The sequence below is a fragment of the Rana temporaria genome, chromosome 10 (assembly GCF_905171775.1).
Source record: "Rana temporaria chromosome 10, aRanTem1.1, whole genome shotgun sequence".
Classification (NCBI taxonomy): Eukaryota; Metazoa; Chordata; class Amphibia; order Anura; family Ranidae; genus Rana; species Rana temporaria.
The window spans coordinates 22,691,553-22,701,729 of NC_053498.1; positions in this window are offsets into that span (position 1 = coordinate 22,691,553).

Here is a 10,177-nt window from a genome sequence, read left to right on the forward strand (position 1 = left end):
GGATTCGATAATATTTCGATCGGATTCGAAAACAAATTCTATTCGAATCGAATTCGAAAACAATTCGATTCGAAAACAAATTCAAATGAAAATTTAAAGCAAATTTGAATCAAAATCTTAAAAAATATAAATCGATTTCTAAAAAAGAATACAATAAAATAGAATATAAAATAATAAAACAGAATGAAAATCAAAGAATAGTAAAGAACATAATGGAATTTAATAGAATGTAATCAAATACAATAGAATATGACCTGGCTGCTTCTATCTATCTTCTATCTATCTTCCATTTTCTGAAATTCGAAATTCATATAGAATGAATTCAAATTCGAATAGAAAAATATTAGAAGAGTAGAATAATAAAATGTATATATATATATATATATATATATATATATATATATATATATATATATATATATATATATATATAAAATTTCAGAAGATGGTTATATATATAAATTCACCATTGGACACCACACCAGTACCAATAATGTATCATTGTACCTTTTCCCTTCAGACACCTCCAACATGTTTCCGAGTTATCTCCATTTATTTTATGTAAAGTGACAGGGCTCCAATACATCTCATCATAATTTTATAATTTCTTTTTCAGATGTTTAGTCGCCATTGATAATTTGTGTATTAACTGAAATGCCTCCCAGAAGGGAGTAGAAGCTTACTGTATTTATCGGCGTATACCACGCACTTTTTTGCCCTGAAAATCAGGGCAAAAATGTGGGTGCGCGGTATACGCCGATACCCGCTTTCCCGTGCCGAGTTTGAATACTGCGCCGACATATACAGAGCGCAGTACACTCGGGTATAGTCGGGCAGTCTCGGCTCCTTCCGCGCTACAGGACGTCAGGACGTCAGCGCGAGAGTTGCCGAGCCTGCCCGACAATACACGAGTGTACTGCGCTCTGTATATGTCGGCGCAGTATTCAAACTCAGAGCGGGGAGGACGCCGCAGAAGGACGCTGGACCCGACGAAGAGGACACCTGAAGCCGCAGACGGATGCCGGACCCGACGAAGAGGACACCCGAAGCCGCAAAAGGACGCCGGACACGACGAGGCCGCCGATGGACGCCGCGCAAAACACCAAAACTGTAAATCGTCCGGCGTAAGCCCTCCTAATTCAAATTTGGATCCGGGGGGTGTGTTTTATGCAAAACTACTGTGACCCGACGTGATTGACGTTTTTGCGGAACGGCGTATGCAATTTCACATGGAATTTCCCAGTGTGCATTGCTCCAAAGTACGCCACAAGGACGTCATTGGTTTCGACGTGAACGTAAATGACGTCCAGCCCCATTCACGAACGACTTACGCAAACAACGTAACTTTTTCAAATTTCGACGCGGGAACGACAGCCATACTTAAAGAGGGAGTTCACCCCTTTAACATTGGCTGCGCCTCATATAGCAGGGGCAACTTTACGCCGGGAAAAGCCTAACGTAAACGTTGTAACTTTACTGCGTCGGGCGTGCGTACGTTTGCGTATCTAGCTAATTTGCATACTCGGCGCGGAATTCGACGGAAGCGCCACCTAGCGGTAAAAAAAAATGCAGTTAAGATCCGACGGCGTTAGAGACTTACGCCTGTCGGATCTAATGGATATCTATGCGTAACTGATTCTAAGAATCAGACTCATAGATACGACGGGTCAGATTAGGACTTATGACGGCGTACATGGCGCTGCGCCGTCGTAAGTCCTTTGAGAATCTGGGCCATAGTGTCCCACATCTTTAATGTTGATGTAACAAAAAGTGTTAGTTCTTTTTTCCCGGGTCGAAACTGGGCTTTAATCCATGGGAGTGACTTAAATTGCAGAGAAATAATATCTTCTTCTAAGGTTACCCATTGTTTATACTTTGCATTGTGAAATCAATTTATAATCCTAATTATATATCAGACAGGAGGCTTCATATCTTGCATTAATCTTTCTTTTTAATGCCCATAGCAGAAAACATAACATTTGTTTCTTTAAATTTAGAAAAAACTTCATAGAACTACAATACCCAGCTGCCCCATGGACCCCTCCCCCATGTCCTAGTCTCTATATAAGGGGCTGTCTGGGTCTCCTCCTCCTCTTTCTTTCTGCTCATGGCAAGAGATAAGTATATGCTGTTATAGAGATTTTATGATTTTGACTTATATTTAATAATTGTAATAATACTGTACTGTAATTGTCATATACTGTACTGTATGGTTATTTTTGTTATGTGAATCGGTTTGCAGGTACTGGAAGGGTGCGGTAATACCGCTATTCCGATCGGTGTACTAACCTGACTGTCCCTCAGGCTTGGTCAGGATCCATTAGTACACAGCTCCCTTCCCCCTCGCTTCTCCCTCACTCCCACCGCGCTTCGCGGGCTTTCTCCTGTACGGGGGCGTGGCCAAGCGACGCGCGTCGTAGCGGCACGCCTCTGCACCGTCAGGCGTCCTATCAGAATACTCCCGGCCGTAATCTCGCGAGATTACGGCCGAGGAGCTGCTATCAGCGCGCCGTCAGTCCTGACTCTCACTGTACGGTCGGAGAGCACAGGAGCGCGCTGGTGGACAGGACAGCCGGCAGTTTTCTCCCCAGTAATCCCTCGGTCAGGTACCTTAGTGATAACTTAGGGGGAATAGAACTCGCTCACTACCATCTGGCTATACCTAACCAGGACTAGAGTGAGCTCACCCCTCCCTGCCTATTACCAATTAGCCTAGAGAAGGGTCAGTGATTTATCCCTGACAATTCCAAAATAAGATATATACATATAATACACAGGCTGATTCAGAATGGCACATACTGAGGGATTGCTTAATGAGGTAGTGGATGTGGATGCTTCGCATCTGCTATCCACAGCCCAAATACAGGAATTGATTTCAAAATCGATTCAAGCAGCGCTGACTGCAAATGCAAATCTCCAAATTCCTGTGCCATCTACCTCGGGCTGCCCCCCTATAAAGGGTAAGGCGTCCCAAAAACAAAAGCACCTGTCAGTGCACCTCGACTCCCCGGCAGGGGAAGCTTATAATGTGCCCCAAGCAGGATCAGACCAGACCTGCCAGGCCTCACACAGGCCAGACCACATACGACCCTTGGGCCCCAAGGAGTTTTTAAAAGAGCAAAGATCCGCCAGACGCATCAAACCTAATTCATTTGACACGTCTGAGGACGAATCTGACATGTCTGGCAACGCCGAATCCTCTGATTCTGACATGAGTAATGATGATGAGGAGGCGGGGTTTACAGCAGAAACCAACACTGAGGTGACGCAAAATGCCGTCTTAGATGCCCAGGGTCAATCCCTGTTTAACCCGGACGAGATATCACATCCTCGTTCGGGGGACTGGACCCCACTACCTCATGTGGCCCAGTATCTAGAATTATGGACCAGACAGTCTCTGGATAGGGTAAACCGCAATAAATTGCGGGCAGAATGCCCCAGGCCTCATGTGGCAAGCAAGGTGGCTATCACCCCAGAGATTGACCCGGTATTGCTCAAGTATCTCACGAGATCCGGGAAATACGCTAAAAAAGGCATCGAGCGGTCATTTAAAGTTATCCAAGACCGCATATTGGACCTCCTTGGTCCACTCACAAAAATTCTAAACTTATCAGAACAGGCAGTGGCAACTGCCCAACCTGTTGACCTGACACAGCTTAGAGGCTGGGCTCAGCGTGCTATATGCTTACTGGGCACCGCCAACACAACATGCTCAGTGGAGCGCCGCCGCTCCATACTGATGAAGTTGGACCCCCAACTCAGCCATCTCGCTGAGAACGAACCGGGACCATCCGCCGATGGCCTTCTGTTCGGAGATGACCTAATAAAGAACATAAATAAATTTGTCAGCTTATTCTCAAGCCTAGACAAGGCACAGACCTCGCTACGGAAATCACAACCTGGCAAGGTTTTTGGCAAGGCCGGTAGAGGCAGAGGGCGATCTACCGGCCGCACCGCTCCGTACAGGCCCTACTCAAGACCAAACCAGCAGTATGCTCCTGCTCCACAACCGTACGCCATGCCTATGGCTCAACCACCACCCTTCTTCCCTCCCCGCGGACGCCCCTGGAGGGGACGCGGAGGCCGTGGATTCCCCAGGTCAAGACCACCGACCGGTGAGTTTATTTCTACATACGATTCCACACACTCAGGTGGGGGGAAGGCTAATGTATTTTTCCCACGTCTGGTCCACGATCTCGGCGGACGCATGGATACTCTCGACGGTAACGGGTCATCGCCCCGTCATAAACCTGAGAGAACTCAACCAACATGTGACCTACCGCCATTTCAAGATGGAAGGTATTCACCTGTTACGAGACCTCCTGTGGCCGGGAGACTGGCTAATAAAAATAGATCTAAAAGACGCATACCTTACGGTCCCTATGCACAAGGAATCTCAGTCTTTCCTAAGATTTCTGTGGCGGGACCGAATGTGGCAGTTCACCTGCCTTCCATTCGGATTGTCATCAGCCCCCTGGTGCTTCACCAAACTACTCAAACCAGTAGTAGCCGCTCTGAGGAGCAGGGGGGTACGCCTAATCATCTACCTGGACGACATGCTGATCATGGCACGTTCCAGAACACAAGCGGCCCTACACAGCCGATGGGCGGTGTCCTTGCTGAGGGAACTCGGGTTCCTTATCAACTACAAGAAATCCGTCCTAGTACCATCTCAGGAGATGGAATTCTTGGGGTTTCTGGTAGACACCAAACAGGCTTTACTCCTGTTACCGAAGGCGAAACTGGCTCTGATCCGCAAGGAAATCAGAGCCACGTTGCGCAAAGGGCAGGTATCCCTGCGGTTGATTGCTCGTATAGTAGGCCTTCTATCGGCCTCTATTCAGGCAATCTTCCCAGCACCCTTACACTATCGCGCTCTACAGCGACTAAAAGCACTCCATCTGCGCCAGGGGTTGCGATACGCAGACGAAGTCTCGTTAGACTCGGACGCAGTGGAGGAATTGCTGTGGTGGCTCCGCCACGCAGTGGAATGGAACGGCAGAACAATTTTCAATTCCTACCCAGATGTGATCATAGAATCCGATGCGAGTCGCCAAGGTTGGGCCGCTCGATGCGGACAAATTACCACCGGGGGGAAATGGTCAGTGGAGGAAACTCGTCTCCACATAAATGCCTTGGAACTTTTGGCAGCATTTTTTGCGATCAAAAGTTTTCTTCCACATACTTCCAACAGATGCGTACTCTTACGCATGGACAACATAGCAGCGGTTCAATATGTCAACCGCTTGGGGGGAACAAGATCCAAGATATTAGCGGACATCGCGTCAGAATTCTGGCAATTCTGTCTTTCAATAAATACCACCCCGGTAGCGGAATACCTCCCCGGGATTTCCAACACAGTCGCAGATTGGAACTCTCGTTATCTGACGGATTCCAGCGACTGGACACTGGATCGGTCAGTCTTCCTGACATTACAGACAATGTGGGGTCCCTTTCATACGGACCTTTTCGCTTCCCGCCTCAACAGACAACTATTCCGCTTTTACAGCTGGAGGCCGGATCCGGAAGCATTGGCAGTCGATGCATTCCGGCAAATATGGACGCGAGGGACGCAGTATGCATTCCCTCCGTTCAATATGATCACCAGAACCCTTCTACAGGTAGTGACTCAAGGGGCGACGGTGGTGTTGGTCACCCCCTGGTGGCCGACGCAACCGTGGTTTCCCCTTCTGCTGGGGATGTCAATCGATTACCCCCGATTGCTCCCCTTCTCACCTCATCTCCTATCGAACGCGTCCATGGGTTGCCATCCATTACTGCTGGAGGGCAACCTCCCACTGTTAGCATGGTTGGTATCGGGTTCGGAACCACTGACATCAACTTTTCACAATCGGCTAGAGATCTCCTCGCCCTGGCCTGGGCCCCCGGGACTAGGTCGGCGTACAGATCTGCCTGGACCCTGTGGGTTCGTTGGTGTGATCAACGGCAAATTGATGCCGTTCATGCACCTGTATCAGCGGTCGTGAACTACTTAGCAGACGCGTATGAGACAGGTAGATCCTACAGCTCTCTGAATGTCTACAGGTCTGCCATATCGGCCTATCACTGTCATGTTGACGCGGCACCGGTGGGTAAACACCCTCTGGTCTGTAGACTTCTACGGGGGGTGAGATTCAAACGACCTCCCCGACCTAGATATCAATCCACTTGGGATGTCTCTCGGGTTCTACAGCTCTTCACTTCGTGGGGGGACAATGAGGTCCTCTCTCTGAAGAAACTCTCGGTCAAACTTTCTACCCTTTTATGCCTTATTTCCATTAAGAGGGTCTCAGATGTTAGAGCTCTGGACATATCCCGGCGCCAATTCTCACCAGAAGGTGTTAGATTCTCTGTGGTTCGTCGGACGAAAACAGGAATACAGACAGTGTTCTACCCCTTTTTCACTGACCATCCACACATCTGCGTGGTTCGCTGTTTACAGCAATATGAACATCGGACCGCAACCCTGAGGTCACCCACTCTTACCCAATTACTGGTTTCTTATGTGAAACCCCACCTTCCAGTGTCTTCAGCATCATTGGCCAGATGGGTGAGAACGGCCATGGAAATGGCCGGGATCGACATCTCGCTCTTCGGAGCTCATTCCACCAGAGGGGCCATGGCTACTAAGGTGGTCACATCGGGCGGTTCTCTCTCAGACCTCCTACTAGCTGCGGACTGGTCTTCAGAAACGACTTTTCGACGTTATTATTTCCGACCTCAAAGTCATGTCTCCTCTTCAGTACTTTAACATTGTTGCATGTATCATACTACGTTTGTTAGCTTTAAACATGCAAGATATGAAGCCTCCTGTCTGATATATAATTCGGGATTTTCCTAGCTATCATGACGGAAAATCTGAGTTATATGATGACAGGAGGCGAATATCTTCCCGCCCTACCCACCCTATCACGATATCTTTTCTCGTTTCAGGTTATTGATGGGTGGAGTCTACGCCTATGCGGAAGATAAGAAAATGTTCTGGAGTTCCAGTATGACGGTTATTCTGTTTTTGTTCCAGTTGAGCACAATTCTGACCGTCGGAGCATCCTCCAGGTGTTACTGTCGACAGGGCCCGGTTGGCCTACTTCCAGCGTCGGAGAAAAATTCCCCGATCACAGTGGAACGTGTTGTCTACTACGGCAAGGTTACGTGAAGTTTTGGATTTGCCAGCATCGCACGAAGAAAGAGGAGGAGGAGACCCAGACAGCCCCTTATATAGAGACTAGGACATGGGGGAGGGGTCCATGGGGCAGCTGGGTATTGTAGTTCTATGAAGTTTTTTCTAAATTTAAAGAAACAAATGTTATGTTTTCTGCTATGGGCATTAAAAAGAAAGATTAATGCAAGATATTCGCCTCCTGTCATCATATAACTCAGATTTTCCGTCATGATAGCTAGGAAAATCCCGAATTATAATAACACTTCTCATCCTTGCTGCTAATCCAAATTGTGGTAGGAGGTCTGTCTCCCCCTCCTCCCTTTTCCCCTTAGCTTCATCCCTTTGTAGCTCTACCCATAAGGATTCCACCTCCTCCCTTATTGATGTCATCTCTCACATTCACTTGTACATTATTCTTGATATATAGGCAAAACCCTCCCCCCTTTTACCCTCTCTATCCCTGTGATAAGGGAAATACCCTTGAATGGTTGCCAGACATTCATGAGAGCTGTTGATGGAAGAAAATTATTTGAAATGAACAGCCATCTTTATTAATAGGGGCCCCTGTTGTAGAGGATTGTAGGAATCATAAAGAGCGGTAGTATTTATTATAGAGTAACTGAAGTTTTTATTGATGATAAAGAATGTCAACATGTTTCAAAGGATCACACCTGCTTCCTCAGGGCCTGTAGGCACTGACCAGATGTCCTACCTTCGTAAAAAATGAACTTACCTTTGATCAGCTGTTGGCAATACCACATGCATCTTTGCTTATTGTAGCAAATATACTGGCTTACCAGATAAAATATGCAGCGAGCGTCTTTTGACTGGACCAGTTGTCTTCGGCAGGCGGGGAAGGTTTTTGTTTTTTTTCTTCATGCAAGTTGGTGTTCATCGTGATTGCCACTAGATTGGGACTTGTCAAAAGTTGTGTTTGTTTTTATTTACTTTCAAACTTGTTTTGGTGAATGAGTAGAGGTACTATGTACACCATACTCATCCATGTGGAGTTGGCTGGGATCATGTTAGAGGGGGCTTCTAGATCCCAATAAGTCACCCCCCCTGCACCCCAACAACCACCAGGCCAGGGTTGTGGGAAAGCGCCCCTTGTACTCATCAACATGGGGGCAAGGTTCTTTGGAGGGGGTTCCCTCAAAGCACCTCTTTATGCTGAGAACGTGTAGTCTGGTATGGTTCAGAAGGTGAAGGGGCACTCGTCCACCCTAATCTGACCTGCAGGTCTGCATGCTCGGATAAGAGTCTGGTACAGATTTTGCGGTGACCCCACACCATTTTTTTTTACTTTGGCATGGGGTTCCCCTTAAAATCCATACCAAACCTAAGGGTCTTATAACTAATCATAACCAAAAAAAAAAACACACATGTCTACAATGGACAACTTCTATCTTCAATAAAGGCACCTTTGGCATGCAACTATAGTTTAAATCTGGCTATTCTTCCATTTCATGTCTGTGATGTTATATAGATCAGCTTTTCTCAACTGGGGTGCCATCTCTAGCCTTGTCAGGCATGCCAATATGCGTCCCATATTTTTGCATATTGCCATGCATTTCTATGTTGCTGATAGGTATTCAGGGCCTCCCCAGAATTCAGAACGGTACAGAAGTCTGCCTCCACCTACACCTGCTCTGCCCCCACTCACTGGCATGCCACCGCAGCTACACTATGATGAAGGTTGTGTGGTAGGACCCTGATGTGAAGGTGGGGGTTGAGGATGCTGATGTGTAAGTGGGAGGGTAGGCTGATGACTCTGATATGAAATTGAAAGGTGGAGATTTAAATGTGAAATGGGGTGGGATGCAGAGGACTCTGATGTGAAAGAGGGGAAAGCTTAAAATGAAAGGTGGGGGGCTAAAGTCTCTAATGTGATATGGACATTCTGATGTGAAGGAGGTACTCTGACGTTAAAGGGAGGGCTTTTGATGTGTCTGGGAAGCCCATTTTAGACTGAGGCGCCTTGAGATTCTGCTTACTTTAAGTAAGTGGCATGACCAAAAAACTTTTAGAAACACTGATCTAGATGCCCAGTATCCAATATTAATCCCATTGGTTACAAAAACCTACCCAGGAATAGTAAGTCATGCAGGCAGCATCTACAATCATCACTTTTATCTTCCTATCTCCATGCTAAGGTACCAGTACAACCCTCTCATCCCAAAATGTTCCTGTTTTTCTTGTATTGCCTCATTTGTTTTGTACATCTGTGCTGTGTCTGCATGAATAATTGACTTACACGAAAGTGCATTAGGGCTGGAGCTGAGCTATTATGTAATGAACTGCCTTATTCCATTTCAACTGCCATGTGATTTATTGGAATTCTTAACTAAGTATTTAATGTTCCGTGCAGTAGCATTTGGTGTTCTCTTTTTAGTTTATTTTGTAATACTGGATGAGACTGAAAGAAAGAGTATATCATTGGGGAAAGAGGAGACTGGGATTCCAAACCCAGATGGGTATGCATATTGAAAAGGTAGTGGACTTTAACTATATGATGTGGGCATTACACATACTGTATATGTGTACAGCTAATATCACTGTTTTGTGACCACACTGTCACCAATAACTCCTGGTCACTGTTAAAATCTGGAATTGGTACGATGGGCACTCGATCACATGATCACTGTGAAAGCCAATCACAGTGATCACATATTTGGGAAGCCCATGTTAGACCTCTGGTGTTGCAATCTCTTAAAGGGCTGGCTTCTGCCAGCTCTAATGCCAAGTACACACGGTCGGAAATTCCAACAAGAAATGTTCGATGTGAGCTCTTGGTTGGAAAATACCGACCGTGTGTATGCTTCATCGGACATTTTCTGTCAGAATTTCCGACAACAAAAATTTGAGAGCAGGTTCTCAAATTTTCCGACAAAAAAAGTTCTTGTCGGAAATTCCGATCATCTGTATGCAATTCCGACGCACAAAAATCCTACGCATGCTCGGAATCAATTTGAACTTCCTTTTTCTCGGCTCGTTGTAGTGTTGTACGTGACCGCA